The sequence below is a fragment of the Bacillus rossius genome, chromosome 2, assembly GCF_032445375.1.
Source record: "Bacillus rossius redtenbacheri isolate Brsri chromosome 2, Brsri_v3, whole genome shotgun sequence".
NCBI classification, from domain to species: domain Eukaryota; kingdom Metazoa; phylum Arthropoda; class Insecta; order Phasmatodea; family Bacillidae; genus Bacillus; species Bacillus rossius.
This window is the reverse complement of record NC_086331.1, coordinates 82255643-82278169: the sequence shown is the minus strand read 5'-3', so window position 1 is coordinate 82278169 and position 22527 is coordinate 82255643. Positions and strand designations below refer to the sequence as shown.

General features: G+C 37.8%; 1 protein-coding gene across 1 annotated transcript in view; it reads left to right on the top strand.

Moving 5' to 3' along the window:
* LOC134529410 (synaptotagmin-7) overlaps window positions 1-22527 on the top strand; it is an 807269-nt gene that overhangs the window by 269573 nt on the left and 515169 nt on the right. The gene's annotated exons all lie outside the window — the stretch shown is intronic.

Here is a 22527-nt window from a genome sequence, read left to right as displayed (position 1 = left end):
TAACGTTTGTGTTGTGAGCATCGGTTTTGTGATTGATGGTCTTGTAAGTAAAGAATGTTGTTTTGAGTAATGTAATGTTAGTGTACGTTATGAATGTATACGTGCAGTGTGATGATTAACATGATGGACATTTATTTAACATAGTGCATGTAAAATATTACCTCTAAGAGCGCACTAACGTATCGCTTGGTTCTAGCTATGCTTGTAACTGGATATATATTTATGGCATAGGCGAAAAATTGATTGGTGCATATTCAATATGATTGTGATTAGCGTAATGAACATAGGTAAAACAGAATAACATGCTATGCATTGTGTCTATAGCCAGTGGCGTAGCGTGCCATCTCGGCGCCTGGGGCGGGAGACCTATTTTGCCGCCCCCATTCTATAGGTGCTTAATTAAAATTAAATTTCACATGCAATGAGGTACCTTATATTGAAGTTAAAATAGGATGAGCGGTTTTACAAGCGGATTCTACGGGCCGTATGAGCAGCGAAGTCAGAAATAACTTTGTCAAAATCAATATTAACAGCCAATTCTTGTTCAATTGACAATATAGCCAAGTTTGATAGTCTAGCGGAGCTCATAGTAGATCTGAGGTAATTTTTTATTAGTTTCAACTTCGAAAAACTTCTTTCACAACTTGCAACACTAATCGCCAAAGTCAAATATATACGAATCAAGATGAGTATATTTGGAACCGAAATTCCGAGATTCAGTTTTTGAATGAACTGGAGGAGCTCCAGTGGTCCTTTACAACTTATATCTTCCTCTGATTCAGAACAGGCAACAACAACAAACTGCTGAAGACGCTTCCGCTCCATCTGAAACTCGTCCTTGTCGATGTCTTCTAATACATGGGAAAGATCCCCGAACTTGCTGTCCAAAAGTTTCGCTGGCATCAAAAATCCAAACTTGTCCGATATTTCTTGAATTTGCTGGAATAGAGTCGTCATTTCTTGAATGATCTTGTCGAATGATGCGATAATCTCTCGACGGATTTCCTGTTCGTGAGACAAAGCTGCATCTTCAGAAGATTCATCGCCATGCATGCGTTTTTTCCTGCGAATTCTTCTCGTTTTGAGTTCGATTCCGAGTTTTTCGCAGAGAGTCTTAGCAAAGTCAATTGCTTCTTGCACGAAACGGTCTCTACTTTCCACTAAGAGGGTTTTCAAAGCGCAGAGTTTCTGAGCACACTTATCCACACTTAGTCCTCGTTGCTGCAGGTAAATCTGTGCGTCATCTACTTCAGGTAGCACTGCAGCCCAAAAGCCAAGAAAAGTTAGGAAGTTAAATGACTGCATGGCTGTCAGGAGAAGACTGGCTCCCGATCTTGTTTCGGAAGTTTGAGATGAATCTGTTAATTGTTCCAGTACCTCAAGAACTACCTCAAACTTATTTTTAAGCATCTTGACAGCTACATGTCTAGCGCTCCAGCGCGTTTCAGTGACTCGTTTTACTGCTTGACCTGTGACGGCAACCAAAGCGTTCCATCGAACAGTTGATGCGGAAAAGAAGGCAAACAGCTTCTCCAGAGTTCCAAAAAACGTCACGTAATCCACTGATTCAGAAGCAGCGTGTACCCCAGCCAAGTTTAGTGAGTGGTTTGTGCATGTAACGAATATAGCTTTCGGATTCAGTGCTTTAATCCGGGCTTGAACTCCATTGTGGATCCCTGACATTGTGGCAGCATTGTCATAAGCCTGTCCTCTCAGATTCTGTATGTCCAGTCCGTCTGATGTTATCTTCGCGATTATATCGGCTGAGATCTTCTGCATTTTTTCCTTTTGGTTCGAAGAAGTCAAAGAAAGATTCTACCACGGCGACTTTTTCTCCTTCGATATGTACGTATCGCAGAACTTGGCTCATTTGGTCATTGTGGGAGATGTCTGGTGTACTGTCGAAGATTACGCAATAATATTTAGCTTCTTGAATACGACGGATGATGGTGGAGCGAACTTGCTGTCCCAGTAAGTTTATAAATTCATTCTGGGTTTCTGGAGATAGATACGAAACTGAGACTCTTGCTCCCAGCTTTATCTTTGTCAGGTGTTCCATTAGAAAAGGGTCGTATTTAGCTAGGAGGTGCACTAACTCCAGAAAGTTCCCGCGATTGCCACTATCATCTCCTCGAATGTCTTCTCGATGTCCTCTGAAGGCCAGATTCTGTTTGGCTAAGAACTGGATAATATTCAGCAACCTGTACAGTACATCCCTCCACTTCTTCTCCTCACTTTCGAAAACTTCTTGTTGTTTCTGATCGATGGTTACTTTACAGTTCAGGCGAACTTCCAACTCCTTCCATTTCAAGAAGCTCTGTTCATGGCCCAGGCTATTTTCATGGTCTCCTATTCTTGTATTTAGCTTCCACCATTTGTTGAATCCTTCATCAGATGCGAAGTTAGAGCCGGAATTGCCAAACAGCTTGCAAGAAAAACAATACAAGGATTGCCCCTTTGACCCCTGGTGCGGAACTATAATTTGTGGATTTTTGGGATTTAAATTAACGGACTAATAAAACTGAAACTGGGATTTTACGTTCAGCGTGTTTCACCCAATCCCTGCCAGACCTAGAAGAAAAAAGGCGTCGACCGTTAGAAAATGACTTAACTGAGAAGGGCTTGTAAACCCATAATTTGTAATTTGCTAAATTTTTGGTATATTTATTTGCATGTTAAGGTGTGTCAATTTTTTGCTAGATTTCGCCTATGTTAATTGGTATTTACAGCGGTGATACGCCCGGTGCGTATCTATATTTGTATTTGTATTTGTATTAATATGTTCTTATATATTTTTAATGCCTTTTTGGAAATTATATTTAATTTTCGGAGCTCCGAAGTATATAATAAAATTATAATTTTTTGGGGGAATTGTTAAAGTATTTTTTTAGTATTATTATATAGCTATTTTTTTATAAGTAGTAATAGGGCATGTATTTTATGATGGATGCGCCTATTTGTGATGAAACGATTTTATGATATATATATATATTTATTAAATGTTGTCATATAAATTTTGCGTCTTTTTAACTTGCTGCCTCCTCTCACTGTTCGCAACCTTATTAGTATTTTTTAAGCCTGCTATTAGTTTGGGTTTTAATATTTTTTGGGGTTTACCTGCGCTCGCGGTACGGGGCAATATAGGAGTTTTACTGTGTCCCGGTTTGCGGAAGTTGTTTGGTTTGCCCTGGGTTAAGGTCAAACTTTACAGTACAATGCGTAGTACTAAATTCAATGAGTGCGAAAGAGAGGCATCGACACGGGCCGACGCGTGAAACAAAAGATTTTGTATGAGTAATTAACATAATAAGGAGTGCCGCTCAACTCGGCTCGCGCGCGCCGGGCGGCGCGGCGTGATGCGATGTTGCCGTTCGTATGTAAACAAACAAACGTTATAAAGAGCTCTGTCAGTAAATTCGCAGTTTTTCTTTTAAATAAATATTAAAAAATAGTCGGTGCGCAAAATTTTAGATAAAAATGGAACATTATAGTGTGTCTGACACATGTAATGAATGAATCATAGATCAGATCTCAACCAGCTTCACCGGCGACCCGCCCCCGCGGGCTGCCGCCCGGGGTGGGCCGCCCCCTCCGCCCCACCCACGCTACGCCACTGTCTATAGCCTATGTGATGCGGGGATGCTGGGTGAAATTGCATGTAGATGATTATTAGGTAACCTGTCATATTTGGCTCAAGTGACGGTGATTATATGCTATATAGGTTTTCTAGAGTTAAAATTGTTCAGAAGTTCTCGGTGTGTTTTTACATGACGATAACAACGACGATGAACGGTGTTCCGTGCCCCTCGACAGCACGCCCCCAAGTTTTTTCAAGGAAAAATGTGGCAACGCTGTGTTTCCGTAGCCTCCGTAGTGGAATAATGAAGGTAGAACACAAAACCAAGTTGTAGATAAATAAACAATTTGTTAAAATAAAAAAATTTTAAAACTCAGGCGACAGTCAAAGGTAAAACTGTTCTTATATATTATGAATAAAACCTGTTCGACCTTCCTTCGATAGAGGACTTACCTAAAGCAGACTAAGGCCGGCTTTCACAGTCGTGACTTGAGGTAAAGAAAAGTATTTCTTCATTTGAATACCTGCATATTTTTGGCTTACATTTTACTTACTTGACTCTACAAGTGGTCCTAAGGCTTGTGTCGCACAACGCTTTTCTGCCTGTGGCTAAAACTTCCGCGGTAATTTTTTGGCCTGGATATTTTTCGACCGCTTTTCTTAGAGTGCACAATGCAGGTCTCTGAAAAATGCACTTAGTACAGTGTCAAAATATAAATGTAAACAATTCATCTGAAAGAAATTACCGAGTATAAACTGGCAACCGTTCCGGTTCAACCACTTAAGTATACATTCCAGAAAGTTAAGAAAGTTTTACTGACCAAAGTGTGCACCGTGATTCAGAAAGTAAATCAGAGTGATTTCGTCTATCTGTTAATGTGCGAAAAAAGAACCGGGGTTATATCTCCGGTAATCGAACCCGGAGCGTCTTGGCGGGAGGTTCGTGGTCGTTCCACGATTAATGTGTTCCACCAAAACAACTTTTTTCTGTTTTTCTTTTCAAGCTTCTTAGTTATCATAGTTTCAAGAAGCGATTGAACCTTCCCTGTTCCAAAATGGACTGATTATAAGTAAGAAGCAACTGCTCTGAGCCGAAAAAGCCAGTTAAGATATAGTATTTTTACTTTCAGACATTAATTCAGCCTATCATTATCTTGACCGGAACACCTTTTAGTACCTTTGGTTTGAATCCGGCCAAATGGTTCATTTCTGCATAAGGATTATTGAAAGTACATATCTAATATAAATGCCTATTTAAAATTAAATCACTTTAAATTTGTAAAAGTCAAATTAGCCACTTGGTAAACGATCTGCATAACCAAGTAAGGGTATTATACGAAATTTGAAGCCAATATTCCAATATTATGATAAATACATGCAAATTTTAGACATTATTTGAAAAATGTGGTAAAAGTTATTCAAAGTTTCCACATACTTCAAAATTATTAAAGAAAGTTTAAAGTTCTAGTTCATGAAATATGTTTTAGAGCCATGGACACTGAACTTACCAAAGACAGCCTAGAATTTCACAAGTTCATACAATAAAATTTCTATCAGAATGCCACAATTTAGATACTTTGCTCTATAAAAAATTTGATATAAATACAGTAGTATATAATAGCCGGTCCTAGCCTGTATTTCTTAGTTATTTGAGTATAATGGCTACTTCGTTGATGTTCAAATAGTTTCCTTCCCTAAGAGAAACCATCAGTAGTCACAGACGTTCGACCAATATGTTATTGATCTTCCCATGATGTTTAATCGATTTCTTATGCTACTTTTATTTTCCTTGCATATTTACTATAAATATTTTGTCATCATTTTCTTCCTGTAGTGCTGTACCTTGCTGTCATTTCTTCGATGCTACTATTTCATTAAATTTGGATGCAGGCGAAGCAGATTCCCAAGCGTGATGATTTTTGCCAATTCCACAAAAATTCGGTCCAAACACAGACTTTTTCTCAATAGAAGAAAAATGCGTACCTTCGTAGGTTTTTGTATGTTTTTTTTTTTTAATTTATCACTTCGTCCAAACTGAAAGCAGCAATTACCGCAACATAGCGCTTTCCGCAATGGACACTTTGCACGATTGCCTTTCTCATTACATCGAGCCTTGTTGGATTTAGTGAACGAAATGCCACAGTACCGACACATATATGCCGACGATGACAATACTGCTTTGGGAACTATGCTGACTGTTTCTGAAATGCTATCAAAATCATCTTCCATATTTCAACTAGTGTCGAATATCCTTACTTTCTAAATAGCTTCTGTGACTAATACCAGGTGCATCCTGAAATTTTAAATTAGAAACAGATACTGACATAGTATTTTTATTATTTCATAAGAGAGAGTTAATTTGCTATTTTAAAGACTCGTTGCCAAGTAGTTCTGCTTTTCAACAATAGATGTCGCCACTTGTGGCGTAGCGGTAAATATTATTTATTTTTTATGTGGGATGCAGGATGCTCACGATCGCAAGAGGAGGGGCTTCGCTAGACATCAAGGAGAAGGAAGTTCGTCTTGCATGACAGTGATTCTCAGCCGCACTCATCTTCCACAATTTTATTTCATACTCTTATTAATCACTCATCTCCACACTCATCTCTATAATCCTCTTCATACTTATCTCCGCACTCATCTTCTACACTCGTCTCTGCACATGTATTCCGCACTCACATTCAACACTCGGCTCCGTACTCATTTTCGCATTCATTTTTCATACTCACATCTTCTCTTATATTCGCACTCACTTCCACATTCATCTTCTACACTCACATCCGCACTTACTTCCCACACTCGTCTATGCACTCGTTATCGCACACATCGACACACATTGACGATCATTGTACATGGCCGAATTTCTTCGTTCTCATTGTTATTAATTGACTATAATCTTATAAATAAAGTTTATTGCATGCACAAGACAAAACATAAATCCATATGCCACCAAGTCAATTATGAATTTCGCAATGCATTATAATCTTTATAAAACGTTATGCATACATAGCAACATTATTTCTTTCCAACCATGTAAATAATCCTTCTATTACCCTATTCCACGGAGCTCTACCAGGCATTGTATCCAACTGATATATCTGTCACTGTATCACACGAACTTTCTCATCGTTGAAATCGGGGAACATATTCGCAACTATTGTCACACATCGAGTAAACATTGCCACTATGATAATACATTGATCCCCGAATTTGTCTGTCTACAGTAAGAAATGTATCATTTTTTGTGACTTGATGAAAGCTTTTGGACATACACCATTGCTAAGCTTAGCAATGGTGTATGTCCAAAAGCTTACATCAAGTAATGCACTCCCATTGCACAAATCTTTCAAAGATAATATCAATTTGTTGTCTTCATACCAGAGTTGCAAACATGAATATTAAATGGAAATGCACAAGTATCTGCTAATACAGATGTTCACAACATGTATAAGTTCATCACTTACCCATCTCTGCACAAATTGAACCATGTCTATACGAAAAATCAACGCACAGTTCGATGCACTTCGATAAAAACATCCACACACGTCAGAAAAAAGTTAATAACTATCAACACACGTCGTCACACAACTCGACACGCTTCATCGCACATCCATTCACAAATCAACAGACTTCTGAAAATATCGATTTACATTACTAGCTATATTAACACACATAGTCAAAAATAATTCGTTTTTTATGCTTGTGTTTATTCTCTGGAAGAATATTACATTTCAAGTTCTTTTACAATTTGATAGTGGAACAAAGTAATATACCTATTGTTAAAATAATTTAATAAGTTTGGCTAAGTTTGTTCTTACCAGACACCTGCTTTTCATATGCTTTCCATATAAGATTTGAAAGTACAGGTATAATCTTTTAGTATGGTCAATTGAGTTTTTTTAGCTTAAAATTTTCATGGTATTATTCTGTATTATGAAAACCGTAGTAGCATAGAAAAGCCGATCCGGCAACAGGCTTCAGGCTGTCGTGTATTGTGCTGATCTTCCATGTTGTATTGTGACATCATGTGATCATCTTGAATGACCTTGACCTTTGTCCTTGACCTTCGATATAGACCTTTCACTTTGACCCCAGTGACTATCTTGGAGGATGTCATGGCCGTCATCTTGAATTCTGACATTTTTAAATCAAGTTCTCCAATCACTAATGTTGTACTTTTCGTTAAGGTGACATCAAGATTTCGGCTCATATCCGCCATTTTGAATTCTGATGTCATGTATACTAGTTTCAATTATGTCATGCTTACCATCTTAGATCTGAAATCACAGTCACTTATTTAAATTCTGTCATCATGCCCACCAACTTGTTTTCGTGTCCTAAAGGCCACCATATTGTATGATGTCATGTCCACCATCATGTTTTTTTTGTTTCGTTTGAGGCTGCCATTTTGGACATCGCCATCTTTGTTTATTTTGTTTGTTCCAAGAGAATACCAGCATCGCTCTGTTTCATGCACATAAAGTAAATCTTCCATTACCTACCAGTTATGTTATGCCCTTATAGACATATTAAATTTAATTATTTATACAAAATACATTGAAAGTGAGGTAATTCGAACCATGATAGCTCAGACCTCAGGGTTGAGGATTAAATAAGGTCTATATAAAAATATTAGGAATTTTCTGACACATATTTTTTTAATTTGAAGGAATAATAGTATCACCTGTTTGAGACCCAGCCACCATTTTCTTAATACTAACTACCAGGAGCGCTGGTGTCACGTAATACACACATCTGCTAAAGAGTGCTGCCACCAACTTGTTTTCAATACTTGTTACTAAGAGCACTAGTGTCAGATAGTACACACATCTACTGCTAAAGGCTGCCACCACCATAATGATTTGATTTTTATCGGCAAGTGTGCCAATCACCAGACCTTAATGGATTCTGCCATCATGTTTGCCATCTTCGAAATTTATAATTTTTCTTGTTAAAAAATTTAAAACATCAAAAATTCATTCTAAAATCAGTCATTATTACACTGATTGATTAAATCAATTTCTGACATTGAATCGATCCCTGGTTGCTGCAAAAATGTGTTATTTTCAGTAAAAAAAATTAATTATTGTTATCTCAATGTACCATAGAAGTTACATGTTCAAGAAATAAAACAAAATATTGTTTGAAAATAATATTAATTCCTCATATTATAGAAGAACAAAAACAAGAAAATTACTAGTATTTCTCGATTATTTCCATCTTTGTGGAGTTTGAGGTAAGTCCCTTGCATGCCTTGGCATGTACTTACAAGGAATCACCACATGACAGTCGTGCTTAACATACAGCACACAGCTTAGAGTTATCAGTTTCATTGATAGGGCAGTGGTATATTTCATGATTCCTCGCACATGTACACAAACATACAGAAGATACATTTTGATCCTGATGAATGCGCAACCATCCGTTACAATTACTGATGTGTCTTTTTAATCTTCCATAGTGTATAAACTGGCTACAACACATGCTGCCCTGACATTTAATGCATTCAGAGTTATTATTACAATCGTGTATTACACACTCGCCAAATTTCAAGTTTTTGATGCTGTCACAATATGTACAGTAAGGTGACGGAACACCACACTTTTTGCTTCCTGAGATATTTATTTCACTGCTGCTGAATACACTGGACATGTTAAAGTCGCATATAGTGCTGTAGGTGATTTTTCATAAGGATCTGCATCGCAATTGGCGTTTCTGCAACCAGGATCTCTGTTGATGATGGAGTTGACATTGATATTGTTGTAGTGATAGGCCAGACTGGACCAAAGGCCCACCAATTGCTGATGGTACAGCAGTCTTGCTTGTTTCAGCTTTCAAGTCCGAGTAAAGTTTAACAATATTGAGTAACTCTCAGGAAAGTCTGTCCTCACCCTTCCACAAACAAAGACGAACTTAGAATCACACCCAAACCAAGATATTTATATATTCATACACTATAGTCATGTAAAAATGTGGAGCAAATAAAATTTCAGTTCGTGGATTCGCAGTATTTGGAATGATTTGCCAAATATTCAGGTCTTCGGTATAACACACCACACTTTTCTCGTAGAGAAGAACTTTAAGATGTAGTTAGTATACAGTTCCATTCTTCGTGACGTCCAGCATGCTGTACTAGCATTAAAGTTTTTTTTTAAAGTAATTGCAAATAAGTTACTGACTAACTGTCCCAGTGAAGATTTTGTAATGCTGAATGTAAGTTATCTTGATGTCTAAATTGTTTATTACATTAAATGTGTTATTTGCATTACATTTTCTTGCATGCACTTCTTCCATGCCAACAAGCACTTCATGTTGTAGTGAATGAAGAATCACTGTACTTACACTGACACATAGAAGTCTCCAGGGTTCCTAGCAAAGCTTCAACAGTAGGTAGAGCCACCATCAGGATCTCTGCTGCCATCGGCGTCGCTGCCATCGACATCTCAACTGCCAATGGCATCGCTGCCATCGAAGTCTGCACTGTCGATAGTAGACCAACCTTCAAATTCAAAATTGGAACAGCAAATTAATATGAAGTAATGGACTCAAGAGAGAGACGATCCGCACTGCACCACTGCCAGAGGTGGTCTGAGGGTCCCATCATCTTAAACTCTTTTATATACCCGTGGTTCATCGTATACAACTTTCAAGTCAAAACAACAATTTAAATTTTTATTAGGTTGAAATGAAGTTTCATTAAAATTCTAGAAATAAAAATACACATAATTCATGTTTTACAAATTTATTTAAAAAAAAATACAGAAAAATATATTAGGTTAAGTCATTCAGCATTTTCATATGGAAAGTCTTTAATGTTGCATGTACTGTCTCGCTGCTTCCAGTTACTGTCTCGTCGATTCCAGTTTCAACTGGTTCGCTGATCTCAGGAACAGATACACAGGTATCCTACTGGTCATTTTCTTCGGCCATGACAACTTCGATGAGATATGAGCAACGACATCTGCAACTACATCTATGACATGGCTTTGGCTTGGTGCTTGTTGAGTCAGGATCACCGACAGAGCTACGACGAGATGCATGTCCTTTGGACATCTGTGTAGATGCATTGCATGTCGCAAAAGTTTGCAACAAGTCCAACTTAGGTGTTGCACGAGCAAACGAAGCGACTACTTCGATACTGGCTGGAAGGATCGTATGTGGTCTCATGTGATGACACAGTTTCCAGGTTTGCAGCAATCTATCAGATGTTGAGTAGGTTTGTAGGACAGAGGAATGTGTGAAAACCACCAGTAATGAGCGCTTTCATAGAATTCTATATATGTGCGTACATATCCAGCATCCCAGTAGCTGAACTCGATAATGCTAAAGCTAAGTATTACAATCACGTAAACATTGGCAGGATGGAACGAAAACATACTGAACTGAAGGCACGAACTGTTGCATGTCTTTTACATATGCAAGCTCAGACAAGTCTATTCGCACTGGAGAACCATTTCCACTTTAATTTGGTTTTATGGAATTTCATCTTTGTCCCACTCCAGGCCATGGTAGTATTTGTGTAACCATTAATGTAAGTGTTTACTTTTTTCATCGAATAGTTACCAAGGATACATAGGTCGGTAGGTGCGAGTTTGAGTCCTGCCTTCGTCCTCGTAGGTGATGGCAATCTCCTTGAGCAGAAATCCATTTTGACTCTGGAAACCTTGCAGGTTGAAGTACATCTTGACACTGGCAATGCTCAGTTGTAACTAATTTAAACTGCAAATGCACCAGTATTTATGAGAGAATTTTCACAATCTTGTCTTGGCATTTATACAATTCAAGCCGTTCGTGAAGTTTCATACAATAAACATATGTGTTTGGTGGAATATTTACACTCGTAGATATTTCGTTTCTACAGCCGATGATGTTTGAATTTATTCGAATGTCCTGTTTGGAATTGTGAAACACCGTTAACGGAGCTATGTTTTAGAAGCGTTCAAGACTCAGTATCGGCAACTATCCGCAATCATAGTACACTTGCTGAAAATTGGCATATATTTAATATGCGAGAAAATACCTTCTGTTTTTAAAGTCCATGTTCATGTCCAAGTATAAGTATAAGGTATCTCTGTTTAAAATATTTTTATATTATATATTTAGCATTAATCGTTTTCCAGGCTCCAGGATAGGAACGGTATATCAATAATTTTCTATGTTCTTCAGAATCTTGATATGTTCCACCATCCTGAATTGGAGGTTTGGAATCACCCACTTGATTGACTGTAGAGTTAGCGAGCCATCCTGTGGGTTTTCTGCAGCTACAACACTTGCATTAATACATTAATGTTGGCTAGAAATAGTACGAGCTATTGTTTAGAATTAATGATTTTATGCTTGTAGTCGTCAACGAATCTAAGAAGCATGAAGAGAAAAACACATCCTTCGAAATTTACTTCAGCATAAACAGGTACCTGGTATTCATTCGCGAGGGCCCAGCCGGTCATCTTTGCAGCAGACAGTTTGTTCGGTGGGAGAAAATGGTAATTTTTCATAGATTTTATGCCCACATCTTTTGTCTGGTCTAAGCTCAATAAGGTGAAAAATACAACTGTGGGATATTGTCATAGTCGGGCTTCGTGTCATCTGCTTTTGTCAGCATACCTCTTATATGTAAAAATGACTGCGAAGGGAAGGTATTGATATTTTGGTGCTTTATAGCAATACTTACTCCAGAAGGTAGCACGTACGGCCCGAGCAGGAAAGGCTGGTAATCGTGCAGTTACATTTACGTAATGCTGTTATCGAAAATTACTGGGTCTTCCAAGTTGAAAATTTCGTCTTCAATATTTATTTGACACTTGTTATATACAAAATAAACTTAACTTTTAAATTGTAAATGCACAGATATTGGGTAGAGAACTGATATTTTGCATGCCAATACAATTTATTTTATAATTGTTAGTTGTCGCAAACTTTATGCCTATCGCTCCAAGGGCAGATGTAATTTTATTTCTTCATTTCAAAAATTCACCAAATACCCACTTTGGTAAATGATTCCGACCATTACATTGAGTGCATTATTCACGCTGACAGGAATAAAATAATAATTTGTGGCTCTTCATCCAGTTTATATCCTGGCGGAACTATTGGCAAAAATATGTGCAGAATGTTTATAGTCTTCCGTTAAGATATGATCCACTTTCCATAATACAATTTATTTGTATAACACTCACCGGCAATATGTTTACTGCTCGCGTAGATTCATATGATTTCCTGCACCATACAGCTTTATTTTGAATCCTAGATTTGTGCCTATGGCCCCATGTTTCATAAAGTTGTCATTTTCACTAAATTTTAGAATGCTTTGTTGGGTGTTTGGATCTCCACGCAGTTCAATGTCTACATCGGGTGGTAGTGTTCCTTGAAGTAACTTGCAATGCCATATATTTTGGGAGAGCCAACATGTAATTGTATTTATTAAGTGGTCCCATCACTTTTCAGGAAACATATATTGCAGTTATCTTCATCGATACTCGGTATGGCATTGCATGTTTGAAAATCTGCGAGTCCAATACACCATTTGCCATCTAACTCCAGAGGTGGGAAATTGACTGCCCGCAGCTCCGACGTGTGATCTGTCAACGTAAGTGTTTTTGACATGACGGACTGATTTTCATAATTTAACATTCATTATAATCTTTTAAGAAAAAATCGAAGGCACAAGTGATTGCAGTTCATTTGGTTAGGCATCTGTTCTGTTTCGTGATAGTAGCTCTGCATAGTCCCATGCAGGTACTGTTATAGTTCTGGTGGAGATCTTAAACTACCGAAACTTTAACGCTAGGCCTACTCGGCCTTTTTTCCAGACTTTATTTATGCTACCCTGTCCATACCACGACCAGCTGACACACAATAATTGCATACTCACGAGTTTTTGGCTAACTAGGTAAATTATCTCGCAAAAATATTCCTTGGAAATGTGTTTTTTTTTTTTTTTTTTTTTTTTTTTTTTTTTTTTTTTTTTTTTAGGATTAATAAAATCTGTATTGGTTTGCGGACGTTTCGGCAAATAATCTAAGATTTCTTCTCACTTGTTTCTCTCTCATGCCATGACCTGATTTGTGAGGTCATAGGTAGGGTCATGCACTTATTTTTAATCATGGAAATGCTGTCACTGTATCTTCATGCTTCCTCCAACTGCTTGCGCTCGTTATTCGAGCACTATACCACTCGTAGCACCGATAAGGCCGCTGAGGACACTTAATGTAGGAAGAGCAAAGGTAGAAATCCACCAGCAATCTTTTTATCCAGTTTCTGTCTTTTTTCTCGGATTTTTGCACACCTGTATCTATCTTGTATGAATAAGGCTTCGTCTTGTGGGACTTGGCTTGACCACTACCCATTCCTAATTAATTTTTGGCCTTCATCATCTTGGATAAGCCCAATGTCGCCATTTTTTCTCCTAGTTCTGCATATGGCGATTTACTTATATCTTCGGCTTTCTGAACCAGTATCTCGTTAGCTCGGTGTCTTGATTCCAGGTTTTTGCTGAGGGAATAGGGAATATCGTAATGCTTGCACTTTTTGTCAAGAGAATTAATGCCCACATCGCCTAGAACAAGTCATTTGACTAGTTTCGTTCCTTGAGCACAGAATCTGTAGCCTGAAATATGTAGCTCGAAAGGAAGAATATATATATACCTATATATACACAAGTTCTTAACTAAATGCAATCATATGGATTGATAGATTCGTGCATTTGTCGTCACTATGGTCGCATATCTCCGGTGCTTCTCGCCCGCGACTCCATTCGGAAGAAGTCTCGCCGTGACTAACATAAGGGATGTGATCCCCGAGAGTCTGGGAGTGATCCCTGGTTTTTTTTTTCATTTCAAGTTTGCTAGTAGCTTTGGTTCGGATTACTAGGTAATCTCGTAGCTTGACTCGCGCGTGGCTACCGCGAGCGCTAGTGCTTCTTCCGAGGGAGTGATTTTCATCATTCCACCACTAGAATGGTAAGTGGAAAATTCTATCCCCTCTTGCCTATAGTTGGCTCCCTACTTATCCTTTTCCTTGGCTTCTCGATTCCTGTTGCTTGTCAACTTTTCTATTCTTGACCACTGGATCTATTTTTGGTTCCAGTGGGGTTCCGGTTTTTCTCCGGCTCAAGCTCATCACGAAATTCAACTAAATTTACACCTTTCCCTCTGGAATCTAAAAGGAATTCTACGCGTCTCTCCCGCTTCTAGTCACTGCCAGTGAACAGTCAACGATCAGATATTGTTAAATCAGAATATACATAGTCCCACACTGGTTGGGGCTAACAAATGTTTAGCCTTAAACTATGATTGTTAAAGTATTTATGTTAGTTTTTGTGAAAGCTTGATTATGTCAAAGGAAAATGTTAGATTTATATTCAAGGTAAAATTAATAATCTGTTAGTAATTGGTAAGTTTTGACGGCCAGGGCTCCAATTAACTTTGTTATGGGTATTCTTGTAATTCTTGAAAACATCAAAAGAAAATAACGAAAACTATAATTAACAATATAAAGAATAACCTTTAAGCAAATCTCTTAGTTGTTTTTAAATTTGTTTATTCATATACGATACATTTTATAATTCCTATTGCGAGAAGTAAGTTTCCTTTTTTTAATATTTCTCCCTTGTGTACCTCTGAGTATAGGTACTGTAGTGTCTTTCACCTACTTAAAGCAGCTTCCAGGGCTTTTATAAAAAAATTAATATAAAACTTTCCTTTACTACATAAGGGCAGTTACATTTGTCAAAAATACATTTGAATACCTAAGCATCTGCTGCGTAAAATGTGAATGTGAGTGTTGTTTCGCATGGACGAGCTTAATTTACATCATGGTTACAACAATCATGTAAACATCGACATGAGGTTTCACGAATTCAAAGACATGTGCTTCTTGGGCTGAAAAAACGAACACAGATTCCTAGTTGCCGTCAAGAACATGCCTCTATGTATAAAGGTAGGTACAGACAAGGTTTCGATCGGTTTCTCATCAAACATTAAAAATTAGCATTTTAAAATTCGGTCGAAGCAGTTGTGCTACCGAACTGCATACTGTTCTGAAGTCTCACGACAACAATATCTGCAACTACATTTCGTTATTGGGTAAAAAAAATAAAGTACGAAATAAGAAGTATCTACTATAGTACCTACCTAGTTGCTTTCGAGAGGCACGTTGAGGCTTCGGTTTCTCGAAATAACGACATTATCGAAGTAACGAATGAGCAGACATGATGATTCGAGGACCTTCCAGAGTAGTTTAAATGCATCTTAAACTCACTTGGCAAAGAGCACTTTGCTTAACACAGTAAGATATTAATTGATTCATGTATGTAAAATGTTTATGTGGACAAATAAAAAGTATAAAAGGAAGTCTTTCTTTATAGTTTTAGTCAGTACAATGTCGGACTTGGCCAGTGACCTTCATTGCGCTATACAGTCTGTTCGTGAAAATACCTACTTTCTAAAAGAACCAGACTTTCACATGAAATAAAAAATTAAGAGATATTTTGACCTATCACAACTCATCTCAACGAACTTAATAATAAGGAAGGTCCACCCATCACAGTAAATACAGAAGTTGTTGAAAAGTTGCCAAATGCATAAAAGAGGCAATAAGAACTATCTCCAGAAGATGAGGCCTTTATAATTACCGAGTTTAGGCAAAGGAAAATGTTACAGAAACATGGACACCAAGTTAATGCAATGGTCAGGACATACCTAACAATTTTAACTATTCGGAATAATGACATGACCTCTTAAGTGTACAGAAAACATAATAAATGGTTCCTCATTGCTAAAGAAAACATACTTATACCAGGAAATGACATATGTGTAAAGGAGTACAAAAAAGATGGGACTTCAGGTCTGTTACAATTAATGTTTTGGAAGGAACCTTGAAGCTTTTTCTACAAAGATTTGCAAAAGTACAAAAACTCCAAGAACTAACTCTCCCACATTTTTGCGATAACTATCCAGAAAGTGTCATTTATAAAGACAAAGATCACACCAAAATTTGTAGTCGAAACTTTGACTATATGTATTGTGATGACCCAACCGAATTTCGACACGTTAGGAATTCTTATTGCTTCGCTTAATGCAGGAAAATATTCGCACTTAAACAAAATAGTCTCTGTACTCGAAAAACTGAGGGAAGCAGTCTGCAAACAATTAGTCGAACTGGAATCGTTCATGAACTGTATTACTTCTGCAAGATGGAAATAAATTCGTAGCAGATTTGTAGAGTGTGGACTTGATAATTTATTTTGTGTAGACCTTGTTCAGATGATACCATCTTTCTAAACAAATAAATGTTTCATGTACATGTCGACAATAATCGATTTGTATAACAAGTTCACTTGGGCCAGACCTTCGAAATCGAAGAATGCGACCAATGTAACCAAAGCCATAGCATAACCGTCGCACTTGCAAATGAGTAGTATACAAATAGGACTCCGGCGCCAGGGTTCAGGGTGTGAAGCCGGGAGCCGACAGCCATCTTGGATTTGTGATGTGACGGTGGCCATCTTGGAAGACATCGACCTTAAACTTTGGCCTTGACCTTGACCTTTGACCTTCAAAATTTGCCCAAAATTCCTCAAAATTTGCCAAAAATTCCATTTTTTTTTTAAAAAAAACCGCCAAAAGTTATCAAATAATTCCACAGTTCAAAAATTAGGATTTCGAAAACCTTCACACACTTTTTGCCTTAGAAAGAACACAATGTCCTAAAAGAGGTTTAAGCATCTATGTCTAAAGCCTCTGATAAGCCTCTGACGTCATCTAGGATTATGACCTCCATTTTGAATGATGAAGTTACCATTGCAATTTCCGTTATGGCCGCCATATTGAAAAACCGTAATTTTTATGTTAGAAATTGGGAAAAAATTTAAAATATATAAAAAAATTAAAATTATAGCATTAAATAATAAAAATTTAAAAAAAAATATTTTAAAAAATTAAAAGTACACTAACGCCATGGAGCTCGGAGTCCTCGGTTCAAACCCGGCGAGGTAAAAAAAAATGACGACCAATCCTTCCTCCACGGAAGCCGCTGGCAGACTGACCTCCCACCACTTATGCCAATGTATATATATCGTCAGCGAGTATGACGTTACGACCGCCATCTTGAAAATCTACATTTATTATCCGATTTTAATGAAAATAGATTTAAAATTTATAAAAAAATAAACAATCAAAATTTGATAAAAAATATTAAAAATAAGAGTTACATGTTTAGTTACGGCCACCATCTTAAAAATCCTTAATTTTTATATTAGAAAATCGGAAAAAAAATTCCAAAAAATATTTAAATATTGCGTTCTGCAAATGTTTAGTTATTTAAACGATTTCGGTCCTCGGTTCGAATTCCGGCGAGAGTAAACCAGTAATTTATTAATGTATTTAAAAGATTCTCATTAAAAAAAGTAATAAAAACGTCTTACATCACACCCGACATTTTGAATTATGTCACCACTGTATTAATCATCGTTATGGACACCATCTTGAAAATCTTCAAAAACAGCTTCTGTTTGCTTGTGAAGTTCTCATTTGTAGAACAAGAATAGAGTTCTAGAACAAGCCAGAATTTTTTGTATTTTTTTTATATTATTTCTGTGATCTTTTGATATCAAACAAATATGTCTGATGGTTTTCTCCGTGTGCTCCCGATTATTCTTGTCAATATTTTGATTGTTTTCCCTGTGTGTTCATTATTATTCCTGTGGTTTCTCCAAGTGCTTCTGTTTGTTTCTGAGAAACTGCTCTATGCATGAAGGATTTTTTATTTAATGGGTCTTGTCATTTTATTCAGAGTAAAATTTAATTAATTGAATTTTTGCTACTAAATCATCACTTGTAATATTTTCATCAGGTGGAATTCAAACGACAATACCATTACTCAGTCATATATAATAATATGCCCTGAGAAATCTGAGAATCACTAATAAGCAATACGAACTTCCTTCTCCTTGGTGCTTAGCGAAGCCACCCTTCTTTTGCGATCGTTGGTGAGCATCCTGCATCCCACATAAAATAACTAAATAATATTTACCTTCAAGCAGCATGTGGTGTCATCTGTTGACAAAAATCGACAATACTTTAAACAGGTTATTTTGCATGAGATAAATTAACTCTCGCAGCTGAATGGAATCCAAGACAGTTAGAGCCAAGAAGCCTCGCGATAACATAACCTTGCGTTCTGGATGATTCGTATTCCTATACCCTCGCGATCATGTAACCTTGCGTTCTGGATGCTTCGTAGTCGTGTAGCCTCGCGATCACGAAACCTTGCGTTCTGGATGCTTCGTAGTCCTATAGCCTCGGGATCACGTAACCTTGTAGACTCGTAGTCTCGTAGTCTAGTAACCTCATGGCTCGTAGTCGCATAGTCATGATGCCATGGAGCCTCGTAGACTTGTAGCTACGTAACCAAGTAACCTTGTAATCTAATAACATAATGCTGTTGGATCAGTTGGAGCCATTTATCTTGGAAGCCTCGTAGCCTTGTAGTCAAATAGGCGTTAGGCCTAAGACTATTTGGAGTCGAATACTATTGACATGATTTATTGTTGGAGCCAAAGCACTGTTGTAGCCAATGACTGATGGAGGCATTGTATCCTAACATAAAATTAACGAACGCAACCTACTGAGTTGAATGTTCGTGAAAATGTACGCCTTTTTCGTTAGATGTGCTTCCTTTTTGTTGAATGTTCTTCTTATTGTGCTTCCTTTAGATGATTATGCTTCCAAATGTGCTTTTTTTGCGATTGTGCTTCCAAATGTGCTTCCTTTTTGTGATTGTGCTTCCAAATGTTTTTTTTTTTTACTTGATGTGCTTCCAAATGTTTTTTTTACTTGATTGTGCTTCCAAATGTGATTCCTTTTAGTGATTCTGCGTCCTCTTCGTCAAATGTTCTTCCGATTGTGCTTCCAAATGTGCTTCCTTTTTTATGATTGTGCTTCCAAATGTGCTTCCTTTTTTATGATTGTGCTTCCAAATGTGCTTCCTTTTTGTGATTGTGCTTCCAAATGTGCTTCGTTTTCATTAAACGCATGAACTGCGTGAATGTTGTGTGGCATTGCGTACATTACGTGTACAATGCGTGTATTGTGCGTCAATTGCGTGAACATTGCGTGTTCGTTCCGTTTACTGTGTCTACTGTGTGTACTGTGTGTTCAAGCCGTTTCCTGTGTGTACTGTGCGTTCATTCCGTTTCCTGTGTGTACTGTGTGTTCATTCTGTTTCCTGTGTGTACTGTGTGTACATTGCGTGTCAATTGCGTGAACAACACGTGTTGGAGCTGTTGGAGCACTTGAAGCCGTTGGGCAAATGGAGCATTGGAGCCAAATGTAGATATACATTATGGCGCGAATTGGATTTTTTGGAGCTGTTGGAGCTTTGGAGCTTTGGAGCTGTTGGAGCTTTGGAGATTTATAGCTGTTGATGCTTTGGAGGTTTGGAGCTTTGGAGCCTTGCATATATTGGTGAGATCGAATTACTGAGACGAGAACGTATCACACCACATCGAATTTTTTCGATCATATGGGCTTCTATTGTTAACGTGGTTTTGGCTCGTGTATTATAGTAAATGATTCTTGAATTGACTAGCATATTATTCCATCGGGTGCATGTATATAAGCGAGTTCTAGACAGCAGGTCGCTCAGTTTGTTAATGACGTCGACGGTGTATCACCTAGTTTGTTATATCTGGTGCATAAGTCACGTAATAACCTGTTCTTGTGAACTCGATGGCATCTTTACCGTCTTTAACGGTGAACTCGATGGAGGTTGTACAATCGACTACGGGAACCCTGGCGTCAACACTGGAGGAGACGTCAACAGTCGTGGTACCACCAGCGGATGAGACCTTAATGTCTTCAGTGCTGACTGCACAGGAAACCTCGGCGAACGCTGTTTCACCCTCGATTGAGACTTCAGTGGATGGTGATTTCTCAACAACTAACGAAAATCGGTGCCGTTACTGTGACAAGATTTTCTCAAACATCAGCAATGCTCGTCGACACGAGACGAAAGAATGTGCTAAGAATCCTCCTCGTAACATGTTTGGTTGTGAGAAATGTCATAAGCAGTTTGCCAGAAAAGATAATATGAAAACGCACATGAAGACATGCAAAAGGTCCTGCTGCGCGGCAGAAAGTAATGGTTTCTATACAACAACGATGTATTTATGTTCATAAGAGTATGCCTGGAAATGGTACAACTACGGCAACGTCAGTATCTGGATCGGGTCTGAACGGCTCGTCTTCATCGCCACGGTATCCTTGCAGCTACTGTGATATGTCTTTCGCATTTTCCCATGATGTACGAATACATGAGAGGAGTAAATGTCCGAAGAATCCTTCTCGCATGATGTTTCACTACGATGAGTGTCATGAATGGTTTACTCGAATTGATAATATGTGTCGACATACGAAAAACTGTTCAAGCGAAGTCCGTGTGCCTACTGTTGAACTACCCGCAGAAATTACGACTCCTCAGTTTAGGTTGAAGACTCGTGAGCGTACAAAAAAAAACAGATGTGCAGCAACCGATTGCTATGGCATCTGGACATGGAACTAAACCTAAGACTGTGTTCGGTGCATTACAGGTGAATGATAATGACTTCTACTTGGCGCAGTCTGCATTTCGTGGAACATTGAAAGACTACTTTTATCTAAATACGATAAGTGAGTCGAAGGACATTTGTACTTTTTAAGATGATATCAGACAGAACATAATCATTCAGTTTACTGATGACGTAGCAACAAAAGGTCCATTTAAATATAACTTGTGGTTGGACTGTATATATGGATATCCATATCCGTTCAATGACAAAGTGAAGAAGTGTGCATTTAAGAAGTCGACTGCAGTAATTTACAGTTCTAACTATGTGAAGCAAACTGTTAACCATGGTGTCTATAAACTCTGTCACGTAAAGGAGAATACGTCAGTAAAGGTTCAAGTTGGTCTCTGTCTAGTATAAACCGGTTGGAGCTAAGAATTAGTCATTTCACACCGATGCGGAACTAAATGTTAATGTAATTGTTAACTTTCGCAAATGTTTCTGTAGTAGGATTGAAGATATGTAATAAAATGTATTTTGTAAATGAACTCGCGCTGCCTAATTTTTGAACTTGTCACTATTATGTTAAATTGATGTTATATTAAATTAATTTTACATAGTCCAGTGATCGAACCAAGTATCGAACCTATTATTACTTAAATGAATGAATGTTTTGATGAATTTTGGATTTTTTTCCCGTATCTCTAGCTAAATAACTACACGATTCCAAGATGGCGTCCAAATTTCCAGAAGGCGGGCACCTCAGTTATAATAAATGATAACTGCTCTAGCAGGTTATAATAAAACTAGCATGATGGCAATGCACTCTATAAGATGAATACACACATATGATGGTGTCCTCCAACAGACGAAAACAAGATGGTGGCAATGTCCTCTAGCAGGTGATAGCTTCTGGTAGCATGTACTGAACACAAAATGTAGCATCCTGGATGGTCATCAAGGTCAAGATCAAATTTTAAGGTCAAGGTCAAAGTTCAATTTCAACAGTTGAGGTCAAAGTTATGGTGAACTCAAAATTATACTAACATGGTGTCAGCACACTCTAGCATACGAAAGCAAGATGGTGGCCTCCAGCGGACGAAGACAAGGTGGAGGACATTATGTCATACCAGTTGACGATATATACCTTGGTAGGTATTGGTGGTGAGAGGTCAGTCTAGGTGGCTTCCGTGGAGGAAGGATCTGTCGTTTTTTTATTTCTTGCTCTTACCGGTTTTGAAACAAGGATGGGAATCGATATGATTAATCAGTATTCTACAGGTGAATTTTTTGATGAATTTTGAACTTTTTTTTCATTAAAATTGGATAATAAATAAAGATTTTCAATATGGCGTCCGTAACGATAATTGATACAGTGGTGACATAATTTAAAATGTCGCATGCAATG